General features: G+C 37.9%; 2 pseudogenes; both read right to left on the bottom strand.

The window, feature by feature from the left end:
• Positions 1-7580: 7580 nt before the first annotated feature.
• LOC115953055 lies at positions 7581-9366 on the bottom strand (annotated as a pseudogene).
• A 12-nt stretch (positions 9367-9378) lies between these two features.
• On the bottom strand, positions 9379-12082 carry LOC115953051 (annotated as a pseudogene).
• Positions 12083-15149: the final 3067 nt, after the last annotated feature.

The raw sequence follows: 15149 nt of genomic DNA, 5'->3' as shown, positions 1-15149 counted from the left end.
TTGGCGCAGGTGGCGGTGAAGTCAACTCTCTAGCAAGCAGAGGTTCGTGGGGTTTCCTCCGTCTCCGGCGACATACAGTTGTTGCTCCGACATAAACTTCTACTAGGGGCTACGCCTTGCAGTGCCAAGGGCGCGGGCGTCTCTAGGGACTTCTGGCCTCAAGCCGACTCTCCCCGCCCTGGTATAGGGGCTTATGGTCGAAAAATAAATAAGTACTTAAAAGAAAAATCAAAAGTTTTGGACAGAACCAAGGCCTTGCATGGTCCTCGGACTCAAGCCTATGGGGAAACCAAGTACAGAAGAAAAATCAAAAGTTTTGGACAGACGCGAGGCCTTGCATGGTCCTCGGACTCAAGCCTATGGGGAAACCAAGTACAGAAGAAAAATCAAAAGTTTTGGACAGAACCAAGGCCTTGCATGGTCCTCGAACTCAAGCCTATGGGGAAACCAAGTACAGAAGAAAAATCAAAAGTTTTGGACAGAACCAAGGCCTTGCATGGTCCTCGGACTCAAGCTTATGGGGAAACCAAGTACAGAAGAAAAATCAAAAGTTTTGGACAGAACCAAGGCCTTGCATGGTCCTCGGACTCAAGCCTTTGGGGAAACCAAGTACAGAAGAAAAATCAAAAGTTTTGGACAGAATCAAGGCTTTGCATGGTCCTCGGACTCAAGCCTTTGGGGAAACCAAGTACAAAAGAAAAATCAAAAGTTTTGGACAGAACCAAGGCCTTGCATGGTCCTCGGACTCAAGCCTATGGGGAAACCAAGTACATAAAAGAAAAATCAAAAGTTTTGGACAGAACCAAGGCCTTGCATGGTCCTCGGACTCAAGCCTATGGGGAAACCAAGTACAGAAGAAAAAAATCAAAAAGTTTTGGACAGAACCAAGGCCTTGCATGGTCCTCGGACTCAAGCCTATGGGGAAACCAAGTACAGAAGAAAAATCAAAAGTTTTGGACAGAACCAAGGCCTTGCATGGTCCTCGGACTCAAGCCTATGGGGAAACCAAGTACAGAAGAAAAATCAAAAGTTTTGGACAGAACCAAGGCCTTGCATGGTCCTCGGACTCAAGCCTATGGGGAAACCAAGTACTTAAAAGAAAAACAAAAGTTTTGGACAGAACCAAGGCCTTGCATGGTCCTCGGACTCAAGCCTATGGGGAAACCAAGTACAGAAGAAAAATCAAAAGTTTTGGACAGAACCAAGGCCTTGCATGGTCCTCGGACTCAAGCCTGGGGAAACCAAATACTTAAAAGAAAAACCTACAAGTTTTGGACAGAACCAAAGCCTTGCATGGTCCTCGGACTCAAGCCTATGGGGAAACCAAGTACAAAAGAAAAATCAAAAGTTTTGGACAGAACCAAGGCTTGCATGGTCCTCGGACTCAAGCCTATGGGGAAACCAAGTACAGAAGAAAAATCAAAAGTTTTGGACAGAACCAAGGCCTTGCATGGTCCTCGGAACTCAAGCCTATGGGGAAACTAAGTACTTAAAAGAAAAATCAAAAGTTTTGGACAGAACCAAGGTCTTGCATGATCCTCGGACTCAAGCCTATGGGGAAACCAAGTACAGAAGAAAAATCAAAAGTTTTGGACAGAACCAAGGCCTTGCATGGTCCTCGGAATCAAGCCTGTGGGGAAACCAAATACTTAAAAGAGAAACCTACAAGTTTTGGACAAAACCAAGGCCTTGCATGGTCCTCGGACTCAAGCCCGTGGGGGAACCAACTACTTAAAAGAAAAACTACGTTACATGAACCTTAGAATCCATCCGAGGAGAACTCCCCGTTAACAGTTGGGTTAATCCCTAAACTGCACGGATTCCCCAGTCTACCCTCGGATCCTCAGTACCAAAGGTATTGATGCAATATAGAGCAATATGTTATCAAAAACACAATCGAAGTCCCTCACTACTCGGCTACCCTCTCGGACGAATTATTTAGAGTTCATCGTTCTCGGACATTTGTTTTGCATGCATCGCACAGCGCTCGGCCGTTATCCCGGTTAGTTTCAAGAGTTTAATTTATTGAGAATTACCATTGCTATACTTGATAATGTCAGTAAGTTTAAACTAGTAGGAATTTGTTTTAAGGCATTTTTCTGCTCCAAGTATCATTAAAGGCAAGCGTATATTTAATATTCATGCATAACGTAGTTGTTGCAGAAAAGAAAAGTATTTAGAAAGAAATAAACTCCTCTTTTATTAAGACAAAGAAATAGTACAGTGTACAATGAAAAGCTGTAATAAGCTTATACTAAAGCTAACTACGTAAGTGAAAAGAAAAAATACAAGAGAATGAAGATAAAGCCGAAGAAGAAGCACAGAGGAGAGGTTGGCTGCTGTTCCAAGATGCTGATTAAGGAAACCATTCCTCAATACTTTTACATGCCCATAACTCAGGCAGCCAAAGAACCCAACGTGGGGCCTGCACCGTTGAAGAAAAGGTGCAGAGAGCACCTGGCTTCGGGCTAGCGCCGCTGAAGAAAAGGTGCAGGGAACCCAACTTGAGGCCCGCACCGTTGAAGAAAAGGTGCCGGGAACCGGAAAGTTGAGGAGCCCCCGCGAAAATTTGCCTGCAACAAGGCAGACGGCGCTGATGGCGGAAATTCTTTCTTCTGACATACCAAAAATCTGGCATGACCAGAACCTGCTTCGGATTTTGGCTGAAAGAGGGAGAAGTACCATCTTCCCCTTGTCAAAACAGGGGACTGGCTTGAATCTGTGCCATCCTTGTCCGTACCACATCACCTTAAGTATCATGAGGATTCGGTGCCTCTGAAGCGCGCGAAGACTTTTCATCCCCATCCACGCCTCCAACATCTTGCTTTGAGGCAGAATGGCACTAGAAATGGAGATCGTGGATATGGCAGAAGGAGTATGATTCTGAAGGGAACAGGAGAGTTCATATGTAAGGAGAGTGACCCCCTACCCTATTTATACACAGAGCAAACCGGTGGCATTTAATTTATGCAAATTTCCAAGGAACGCTACGGACAAGGCAGACTTGGCTCAATTTCCAACCTCATCCTCAGCCGTAGGATCTGAAGATCCTCGTGAAGGCGCACCTCGAGTACCGAAATGTCAAAGACTCCGCGTGAGTGAAAAATAAAGGAGTGGCCCTTATCTTGACACGCCTCCCATGTAAATGAAAAGCGCAAATAATAATAGAGTGCAGGATTTGAGCGAGCCATAATGTGGGCCTAACGTCATCAAAACCCTCCTCCCCAACTAAAAAGTTGGGCAGCAGGATTTTGAGGGGCTATTGTGGGGCCCGAAATTTGAGGTCCCAGCCCACTTTGTATTAAGGGCCCAAAGCCCAGGCCGAGGAGCCCTACTGCCAAGGATGCGCAATGAAAGCTCCTTGAAGGCCCAAGGATATGGCCGAGGACGACTTTACGTCCAACATCTCACAAAAACGCCTGAAGAAAAGGACAGATTCAGTACAAGAGCAGCAGTAAAGCGATAAAGCTGCCAGCACCTTAATGTGGAGCCCAGCCTGACAAACCCATACTCATACCATGCTATCCAGCTTTTCCCAACCACCCCGACGTAAGGATTGATAGGACGAGTAATTGCCCCAAATAAGGAGAAACTGACACGTAGATGAAGAAGAAGAATTGAATACTAGTATAAAAGGGAAAAGAGAGCTAAAAAGGGGGGGGGCTCGGAGAAAGAGGAGGAAAAGAGGGAGACTGGTGAGAATGTAATGCTCCTCGGACTAATGCCGAGGAGCCAAACCTCCTAAACCATACCAAGGTAAGGCTCAGCTATGCAGTCCAAGCCTACCTTTGTATGAGTTCTCACGAAACCAGGACCAGACCCCTGCCCAGCGCCCAAGGGCATGCCTTTCCAAACCCATTCTCTACAAATCATATTGTTTGGGCCCTTTACATACGAGTCCAAGCACATTCCCGGGCCGTTAAAAATTGTGCCCCTACAAAAGATATTAAAGATAAAGAAATGGTAATTTCAAATTCAAATTAGGAAGGTCCTTTTTCTTTTGCTTGAAAGGAATGCGGTTTCTTTCATTTATTTTGTTTAGTCACTAATAAAAAAAACTATTGAGGGGTTGGTTCGTGCTTCAATTTGGATTGAAAATCTATGACTCTATCTCGAATTATTTCAAAATAGAAATATCTAGTCTAAAACTACCCTTTAAGAAAAAAAAATGATATTGTAATTATATTAGTCCAATAGCTGTACCTACATCAATTCACATTCTTTAGGATTTAATTCAATTAAAAACTTTTCATAAAAATGTTCCTGGTGGGGTCAATAAGGTCATGAAAAAAATTTCGATTTATTTATCTCTTTACATATAATGGGTTTTCTTGGACCGATACATGATTTTCTTCAGGTCTTTTTGGGGTCAGGTCATATATTAGGAGGTATATGAGTTGTATTACTTACCAACACAATTTATTCTGCCTTTTCGTTGGGACTGGTTCTTGTTTGTATATCCTTATTCTATATTCTATCAAATTCCCATTTGGTAGTTGCCGCGCAACTACTTATTTGCTGTGATGTTTATGAATGGTTTAGAATATTACAAAGATTTGAATCATTGGACTGCTGGGGATGGGGTTACTTTGCTGATTTGTACAATTCTTTTTTGTCTATTAATGGCTACTATTTTAGATACGTCATGGTACGGGATTATTTGGACTACCAGATCAAACTAGATTATAGAGCACGATTTGATAAGTAACAGTCAACAAATTGGAATTCATTTATCAACAAAATTTTCCTTCCATTTGAGCTCATTTCGATAATTCTTTTAGCTGCTTTAATAAGCGTAATTGCTGTGGCTCGTCAATAATAAATCTTTCGAACTATTAATATTAATATAATAAGAAAAGTCCAAATTAAACTTTGTTCTATGTTATCACATAAATTTCCCCCCACTTCCATTTTATTTGAAGATTTTTTATCTAAAATTAAATTCTTTTATTCGATCTATTACCAATACTAAAATAGTCCCTTGTTCCATACTTTTTGATATTATAATTAATTGAACCCATTAAATTGTTTTTATCTTGAAATGAATTGAAATTGATAAGGAGTTGTTCAATGATGCTTGAACATGTACTTGTTGTGAGTGCCTATTTATTTTCTATCGGTATCTATGGCTTGATCACAAGTCGAAATATGGTTAGAGCCCTTATGTGTCTTGAACTTATACTAAATGCAGTTAATATAAATTTTGTAACATTTTCTGATTTTTTTGATAGTCGCCAATTAAAAGGAAATATTTTTTCAATTTTTGTTATAGCTATTGCAGCTGTTGAAGCAGCTATTGGACCAGCTATTGTTTCCTCAATTTATCATAACAGAAAATCAACTCATATCAATCAATCGAATTTGTTGAATAAGTAGTATTAATCATAGAAATTATACTATTTATTTATATTTATCAAGGCGAATTATATTTATTATCATGGATGATACATAATATATTGATCGTTTTTACAAAAAATGTAAGAAATCAAAGCATCTTGGCCCTCTAGCATGAATCGATCTAGAAGCAAATTGATTAGAAAATTTTGGTAAATCATTGATTCATCTGGTGTCTAATGTTAATGTATAATTCATTTCTACTAGATCGAAAATTTATGATGTTCAAAAAATTATATATCCAATGTCACATTCAGTAAAGATTTATGATACGTGTATAGGTTGTACTCAATGTGTCAGAGCTTGTCCCACAGATATATTAGAAATGATACCTTGGGACGGATGTAAAGCTAAGCAAATTGCTTCTGCTCCAAGAACAGAGGGCTATGTTGGTTGTAAAAGATGCGAATCTGCCTGTCCAACGGATTTCTTGAGTGTTCAAGTTTATTTATGGCATGAAACAACTCGAAGCATGGGCTTCGCTTATTGATACAGTCCAAAAGCCCCACCTGAATACATTTCTTTTTTTCTTTTTTTTCTTTTTTTACCGACAAAAGAATCCGTGCTTGAAAACAAAATATATATATTTTTTGTTTTCGAGCACGAATTCTTCTGGTCCAAGTGTATCTTGTTTTTACTACAAATTATTTTCCTTGATTAACAATAGTTGCCGTTTTACCAATATTCGGGGGTTCCTTAATTTTCTTTCTCCCTCATAAAGGGAATAAGGTAATTAGGCTCTATACTCTATTTATATGCATCATAGAACTTCTTCTAACAACTTATGCATTCTATTATTATTTCCAATTGGATGATCCATTAATGCAAATCATGGAGGATTATAAATGGATCAATTTTTTTTTTTTATATATATATTTTTTTATTGGAGATTGGGAATAGATTGATGTCGCGAAAGCCTAAAGAAAGAACACACGATGTTCTCTTGATGGAACAGAAACTAAACTGTTAGTTCCTAGTAGTAAACCTCGAATCCACAAGGGGTTTCCCTGAATCCACAAGGAGAATAAAACAGAAATCCACCAAAAGAAAATTTGAAAAAATGTCTGTGTTTATTGATAATAGTCCCCTTTGCCTTTGACGGCTACAAAACATATAAATACTGAGAAAAACATCTAAAATCCTAATTCACACTAATTATGAGATTAGGTGACAAAAATACCAAATTTTACCAAAAATGACAAATTGAATGCATAATCATAAACTACTGACCTTAAGGGTCGTCCCAAAATAGACGGGACCTTATTTTGACTTTTAAATTAAAAGTTATTAAGGAAAAACAAATATTACTGTTGTGTGGGGATTTTCCTGCACAAGCTGTTTGTCCGCTTTAGGGAGCCAAGCCCGCATGGTTTTGTTCTTGGCCCCAAGTGTGGTCTTTGGGATTTTCACCTTAGGCACTTTGGCCGATATTGGCTTGACACCCTAGTCCCACATCAGTTAGAGATGTGCCCCACGCATGCCTTATAAGCTCTTGGGCAAAGGCATGGTGTACCGTAACCTTAATCATAATTACTTGTCTCTAAGTCTAAAACCTTATTTTCTTAAGAAAAATTTATTATTTATAACAACCAAAATCTTCGCTGCAACTTGCAAATGACAAAGTAATAGAATTTTAAGCTATTGCAAATACGAAAACTTTTTTTTAGAAGAAAAAGAAGAATATACGACAATGAAAAGAGGGAGCTCTTCCTCCAAAGAAAATAACAATTTTTAACGGTCACATGTCTATTGGAAACTAGCTTTATTTTGATGGATCTATCTTCCCGTCATAAATACTTTCTTTTCATAAAATGTTTTTAACCATTAACAACTACCAAAACGTTTTTTTGACAGAAACTTTTTTTTCGTAACAAATGTTTTAATATTTGGCGAGTAATTTCTGACAAAATAGACTTGCTATTGAAAAATCATGATTTCCTAATGAAGTATTAATTTTTGTGTAATTTTTGACGACTGAATAGAAGTACCTTTCTTTTCTTATCAGTCGAAAAAGTTTCGTCACAAATAGCAACATTTTATGTAGTGATTTTTATATAGTTTGGCTCCTAGAAAGTTGACCTTGTTTTAAGAAATAAAGATTCACATTCCAAGAGCAAATGCTAAACACATATCGAGTATAAAAATTTGTGATTGAAAGAAAATAATGGTAATACATTGTCCGGCAATATTATTGAAGGAATTTATTTAGGCTTCACACTAACACTTAATTTGAAATTGTTACAAAAAAAATTCCCACTCTTTTTCTATACCTAGCTCCATATGGATGAACAAAATACTTATTGAAGATCAACTACAAAATGCCGAGGCAGGGCCAAAAAACTAAAATGAGTTAAAAAGGATAATAGGGGCAATTTCTAGTTGCTATGAATCAAGAAGTCAAAGATCAACACTTAGGAAGATCTGCTGGTGGAGGAAGCAGCTTTTGATTTGGGAGCTTTCCATCTAAGACTAACCAAGCCATCTTTAAACCCCAGCTTGTGTGGATCTCCAGGTGGCAATGCATGAACCATACTCCTGTTGCCACATATATATACAATTGTCAGCGTATCATCATCAGTTTCAAACAAGTCAGCGACAATTTCATTATTTTATAAACTTGAACAAAAGCTGTAAAAGCAAATCTAATTGTTCTTATGAGACCAAAAAATAAAATAAAGGTTTAATGAAAGTTACTATGCGTGCTGGATTCAATTGCTATATAGGTATTGATGTCCTAATCACCTAGTATAGCCAACTTTCTTTAATATTTTTTGTTTGTTTTGTATTTAAATATTGACACATTAAATTTATGAATGCAATTGATTGCTTATGTAATAAAATTTGTAGTAGGTGTAATATATATATATATATATATATATATATTTTTTTTTTGATCTTAGGTGTAATATTTTTTATTATATTAGATTTGTATGTGTCCAACTATATTTTATTATATGATGTTCTTGATTTCTCACCTGGGTTATCTGCTAAAAACCTGATAGCAACCCAACCCCCTGAAGGCACACCCACGGTGTTTCTTTCAACTGGGTCAACAAGATTGAAGTTTTCTGGGTCTTTATTCTGATCAAAGTTCCCAAAACCTTGCCCAACAACGAAGAAATTAAAGCCATGCAGATGTAGAGGGTGGCTCTCAGCGCCAAGAATGCTTGTGTCCTGCTAGACAAGCTCTACACTAGTGTTAAAAGTCAGAACCACTAGCTTTGTCCCATTGCTCACCATAGTGTTGTTTGGAGGGTTGCCAGTATAGTTAAAGGGAATTAAGGGACTGATAGGAAAGTTGGGGTTGTAAACTCCAATTGATTGACCAAAGAAATGGGCTTGTAGAAGAGCTGTGGTTGGTACTGCAAAAGATATGTTATTGATAGAAGCTGCAAACCTTGTTCCATTAGGACCTTGGCAGGTTTGGTTATTCTGATCACAAGGGTTTGTTCCAAGGCCTATTGTGAAGAAAAAGCGCTTGTCAACTTTTTGTGGGACATTAGCAGGGAATTGAGCACTTGCTAAGCTACGAAGTTTGTTTGAGAAATTTGTAGCAAAGGAAGTGTCATTGAGAGGAGGGAGAACAGGTTTGAAGAGTGGAAGCTTTTTGATGGAAATGTTTGATGAGAGGCTTTTTGTTTTGGATGAAAATTCATGTTCTAAGATACCTGCAACAGTAGAATTGTCAAAAGTGCCTAGGCCAGTCACATATGGTCTAGCAGTCATGAAGAATGTGGCACTTGGGAAATTGGGTTTGGTCTTAAGAAGAACATTTGTGGTTTGTCCTGGGGCTATGAGAAGCGTGTTGGTCTCGAAAGGTTTAACATAAACGGCATCTGCTTCAACAACTGTGAGGGTGTGGTTTGCAATGCTGAAAAATAGCTCGTCATTGAGTGCTGCGTTGATGAACCGAAGAAGGTACGTCTTCCTAGGCTTCACCTTTAGCTTGAATGTCTGCATGCGATGACACATTTATACAACATGTTAAGTTGACCTATACAACAGTTCTTGAAACATTTGAAAATATTCCATATAGCATTTGATACCTTTGGCTGAGCAGTTATATAGTGGCCCTGGAAGTCCATTGATGGTATATGCATCAGAGACATTAGGGCCACCTCCTGTTTGCAGAGCTTGGGTAATGACTGCTTCAGGATCTGCATTCCACCACTCTCCTGAAATTTGTTGGTATCAAAGTTTGTGTTAGTATATATATATATATATATTGTTAGGTTTTGAGTTTGTAATGTTGGCAAACCATGACAAAACATGACAAAAACTAAGTCTTATTAGTTTAGAATGGTCTACATTGAAGCCCAAGACAAAAAACTCAAGTTTGGGATAAAAACAAATGAGTTACAAGTTGGTTAGTTCGATCGATCGAAAGACATGTTCGATTGATCCAAAATTGCATATCAGCAAAATCAGCAAACGTAAAAAGACCATAACTTATTTGTTTGAAGCCCAAATCGCGAGCCGTTTTTTCCAGTATTTAAAGGACATTATAAGCTAACCCTAGGTGGGGTTTTGAGAGTTTTTTAGAGAGATTAGAGTGCATCTTGTGCCTCTTTTGTAGATCTAGGGTTTTGTACCCAAAAAGCTCTCTTATGTCTTCTATCAATGTTATTCTTTGAAGAATCTCAAGAACCGGTGTTGTAGAAGTTGCTGTCTTCTCTTGTTATTAAAGGTGTTGATGATTTAAACCTTCAAGAGTGGTCTTGGAGTCACAAACAGGAGAGTTTATGTTGCTAATCTTTGAGTGGGATATTAATGTCACAAATGGGTGTGTTTGTGTTTTGCAAAGGCCAAAGAAAGAAGGAGTCCGTGGATTCGAAGCTTGCACGTGGTCGTGTCAGTAAGTTCTACTGGTGGATAGCAATAAGAAGTCGAGTGTGGGGGCTTGTAAGTCTTATTGTATGAACTTCGATTCTTTTTAGTGGATTTGCTTTTTACCTTGAGAATAGTTAGGTTAAATCCTCCCCAGGTTTTTTACCGGTTTGGTTTCCTAGGTGATCATATCTTTGTGTTATTTATCTTTCCGCTGCTTTGCATGATATGATCTTTGTGATTGTGATAACCTAGATTTGCACGTGGTCGTGTCAGTAAGTTCTACTGGTGGATAGCAATAAGAAGTCGAGCGTGGGGGCTTGTAAGTCTTATTGTATGAACTTCGATTCTTTTTAGTGGATTTGCTTTTTACCTTGAGGATAGTTAGGTTAAATCCTCCCCAGGTTTTTTACCGGTTTGGTTTCCTGGGTGATCATATCTTTGTGTTATTTATCTTTCCGCTGCTTTGCATGATATGATCTCTGTGATTGTGATAACCTAGATTTGTTAATTTGGACTAAGTAACAACTTGGCTAATTATTTAGGTTAATTCAATTGTGTTTTTAGGGGTCTAAAAACTATCATATATATATATCAATGAGGAAATGGATTCATGTGAATAAATTAGCCTTTTTTTCAACTTTTTGATTTGCGTACAATTTTTTAAAATCTAATTGTTAGATACTTATTTATAAGCACAATTATACTTTTATTATTTAAAAAAAAAATTATTTATGTGTTTTGTTAAAGGTTTCTTTATGGCATTTACTAATGAATCATTTTAGGAAAACTTTAATACAATTTTCATGAGAATTTGATAAAAAAAAAAAAAAAAGTTAAAAAGAAGTCCATTGTTTTATTCTTTTTCCATAAAATTTTTTTTTAAAAAAATTCTTCTAAACCAATGCAGTTAAAGTATTTGTTAGCTTTTCTATTTGTTTATTTTTCTAGCTATAACTATACTTTTATCAACTTTCAAAAAATCAACAAATTAAGAACTAATCTGAACGCATGTCTAACTCACCAAAGATAATGGGAACTTCATTGCAGGGTTTCGTGAATGGATAAGGAACACCACGCTTGGGAAGAATGATTAGAGGACCATAGACAGTTGATCTTAGCCATGAAATGTGGGCATGCCAAAAAAGAGTGCCTCTCTGGCCAACAATGGTGAAGTTGTACACATAACTATGGCCAGTTTGTATGAGACATTGAGTCACATATGCTGATCCATCAGCCCACCCTGTTTGAAGCTGTCAAATTCCATGCCTGTTTTAAATATATTTATCACAATTGCAAATTAGAACATGGAGTTAAATTTAAGCTAGGAACTATATATTTTATAACTATATTAGTTGTTTTGTAACTTTAAATGAGTGCACAAAACTTGGTACAGATTTATTACCAATGGATGGAGATGTTGTTTTGGACATGGTTAACCACTTTGATAAGAAGGTGATCACCCTCCCTAGCTACAATGCGAGGCCCAGGAAACTGTCCATTTACAGTAATAATGCTCTTTGTGTGGCACAGTCGTGTGACATTTTTTAATTTGATCTACAAGATAAGTCAAAAGTGTTAATAGCAAGAAAGAACCAAAAAAACAAAAAGTATAATCAAATTTTTAAAAGATTTGCTACAGTATTTTCTTAATAATTTAGGTACCAAGGTGTGCAAAACATACATCAAACTTGTAGTGCCTGGTAATGCCTGCAGCCAGTGTGAGCTCAGGAATGAGACACACTGTAATCAATGAGAATAGAAAGACGCTGGGAAATGCTGGAGAGGAAATAAGAGCCACACCCATGTTTTTTATGTGTCTCTAACCTGATGCTCTTTTAGTATGTTCTTTGGTGCTAGCCAAAACGTACACTTGAGTCTGTGTACCTCAAAGGTACGTAATTAGTGTCTATATGGGGGAGAAGGAAGGGTGTTTGGTTGAGTAGTTGATAGAAGTTAACTTGGCAAAAGTATACATAAAAGAGCTTGGATAACAATTTTAATGGGACCAGTTGTTAGAACAACTATAGAGTGGTGTCAAAGACAATCTATTTTATTTGACCTCCTTTCTGTTCAAGTCAAAACTTTTCCTTGCTATGATGTTATGGTTCTTAAACTGAACCGAAGTGATTTTGACCTACTTCAGTGATTAATTATCAATAACGGAGAAAAAAGAGAAAAGGATAATAAAAACTCTCTTTGAATGCTAACAAAGCAAAGTGAAGAAGCAATGCTCCTGAAAATTATTTACTTTATGGTTATTTATGTTAAAAATATGGTGTCATAGATTGGGATATGGAATAAAGTGGGTTTTTGTTTTAAGTCTTGCCCACATTAAAAATTTACAGAGCCTTTTTGGGTTACAAAAGTAACACAAACTCAGATAAATATAATAACGGAGAGAATCAATGGACACGTGGCTTTAGAACACAAACAACGATATTATATAATGTGTATGTTAAAGTTTTCATTAGTAGGGTAAACAATGACATTCCAAATCAAGTAAGTTTAAGTTTTCAACATCTTTCACTCTTTTTATTTTGACACATTTGTGGACGACTAAATTTCTTAGTTTGAAATAAGTCAAACAAGTAAAATAGTTTCATAAATGCGAATTTGTATTGATGAATATGTGGTACAATTATCTGAAATTTAAAAAAAAAAAAAAAAAGTGATCCTCCGATTCAATCTCCTTGCAAGACTTATTGATTGGAATTGTGGTAATGTGATTTTGACTCGAATACAAAATATTCTTCAATTTGGTTGAGGAATGGATCGAAGATCTTTGAAAATGAATTACAATGAATCTCTGGCAATGAGCTTGTTAGAAATTCTTTATTCTTCACGTTCTTCGTGTTCTTCGTGTGTTCTTTGTGTTCTTCGTGCATTCTTCTTCTTTTTGAGGGTTTGAGGTGGAAGTTCTTCGGTGTTTTAGAGGCTTGAATCCATAGAGTTTTGCTGATTTGTGGTTTGTTGAGGATTCTCGAGGCTTTCGAGCTTGATTCCAGTGAACTTTGAGATCTAGGCAGGTAGTTTGGATGATTCTGCTTCGAATGTTCTTCGTATTTGAAGGATTGTGGCGGAAGTTCTTCGGGGCTTTGGAGGCTTGAATCCATAGAGCTTCACTAATTTGTGATTTGTTGAGGTTTCTAGAGGCTTTTAAGCTTGATTCCAGTGACCTTTGAGATCCAGGCAAGTTGTTTAGATGATTTCTCTTCGACTGTTCTTTGTATTCGAAGTTGAAGTTTTTGAAGTTCCTGGCGGCTTCAGGGCTTGGTTCCAGCAGAGTTTCTAGACTTTTGAACTCAAGATATCTTCCTGGTCCTCTCCCAAGATGTCTTGGTCTTTTGAAATACCTTCGGAATGCTTCTATTTATAGGAGTTTGGGGGTGGGTGAATGACACACGGCAGAGTCTGATTAGTGACACATGTCACAGCCTGATAGACCTGCTTATGTCATTGCTTACACATGTTGGATTACATATGTCATCTCTTACAAATGCTGGACTGCCTATGTCTTCGCTTACACGTGCTGGACTACTTATGTCATCGCTTACATGCGCTGATGTGTGATTGCTTTTTGCATGCATTTTCTGCCTCTATTTCAATGACACTTGGCAAATTTCTGTTGGTTTTTAAGTCGCGATAGCAAAACCTAGTAGCAGTACGTGGCGCTTTGTAATTGGCGGTATTTTGTGGATTTGGTAGTATGATGTGTCAGCTTGTGATAGGTCGGAAATTTTCCCTCTCTACAAATGCCCCCTCGAGACTCGTTCATGCACACAATTTCGGAGTGTGGTGCGGGAATGAGTTTTGAAAATGGATTTTTACACTTGACTCTTCAAGTAAAGTAGTTGAAAGTGGTGAAGCTTTCAGCAAGATGAGGTAATTTTTGAGGAGTGGACCCACCCATATGAAAGGCTTTGATGAGACCAAAAAGGGGGTTTGCAAGCATTTAAATGTACTTGCGTGACCGAGCCTTCTCAATAGAGGTTAAGTTGAAGTAATTTCAAAAGAGTGTTCCATGGTACTTGGAGTGGGTTGGTGAGGCTGAAAGTTATTTGCTCATAGTTGGATGTACTTGCAAGATTGAATCATTTCAGTTGAGGTGATTTTAGAAGAGTATTTTGGATCGTTGGCGGCGATCACAGGGTGTAAAAGATGGGGAAGAGGTGAGAATGTTGGCTAGGTATAGCATGCAGAGTCATGGGGCTAGCCTTGCATTTTTAAGAAGTCCAGGCAAAGTAATTTCCGAAGAATATACTTTGGATTACAGAGAGGACATGTGGGAAAGTGGTTGAGTGCGCATGTGTTATTGTATCACTTAGATTAAGTTGAGGTAATTTCAGAAGCTTATGGATTCTGGGTATACTGATGATGGTGGTGAAGAAGACGAGGATGAAGCAAAGATGGTGAATGGGTGAAACATACAACACCATGGAGCTAGCACTATACATTGGGGATTTTGTGGTGTAGATGTTTCTAGGGTATTTTAGGATATGGAACTGACTGCATGCTGAATTAGGTCTGGCGGCAAGTCATTGAATGTGCCTGTGTGATGGGACCATGCCGAGGGACGTCAAGTTGAAGTAATTTCTGAAGAGTACTTTCTAAAATACTTCAAGCAGAATTTAAGTTGGAGTAATTCTAGAAGAGTGTGTTCTGAGGTACCAGCAATGATGACCTTTGGGTCCCACACTGGTGGGAACATGGAATGAGGCTTTGGCGACCATTTACTGACCCCAAAGGTTGATCTCTAACGAGCTAGTACCTTGGAGGTCATTGTAAGTGTTGGATGGGGGAAAATTTGTAGGATACCCCAACACATTTACAACCCCTATATAATGACACTTGTTGAAAGATATGAACAACGTCGGGAGGTCGGTTGAGACAGATAAGGTAATGAGTTTGCCGTATGTTGGAAAAGC

Source organism: Quercus lobata, chromosome 1 (assembly GCF_001633185.2).
Source record: "Quercus lobata isolate SW786 chromosome 1, ValleyOak3.0 Primary Assembly, whole genome shotgun sequence".
Taxonomy (NCBI): domain Eukaryota; kingdom Viridiplantae; phylum Streptophyta; class Magnoliopsida; order Fagales; family Fagaceae; genus Quercus; species Quercus lobata.
This window is presented reverse-complemented; position numbering and strand designations above follow the sequence as displayed.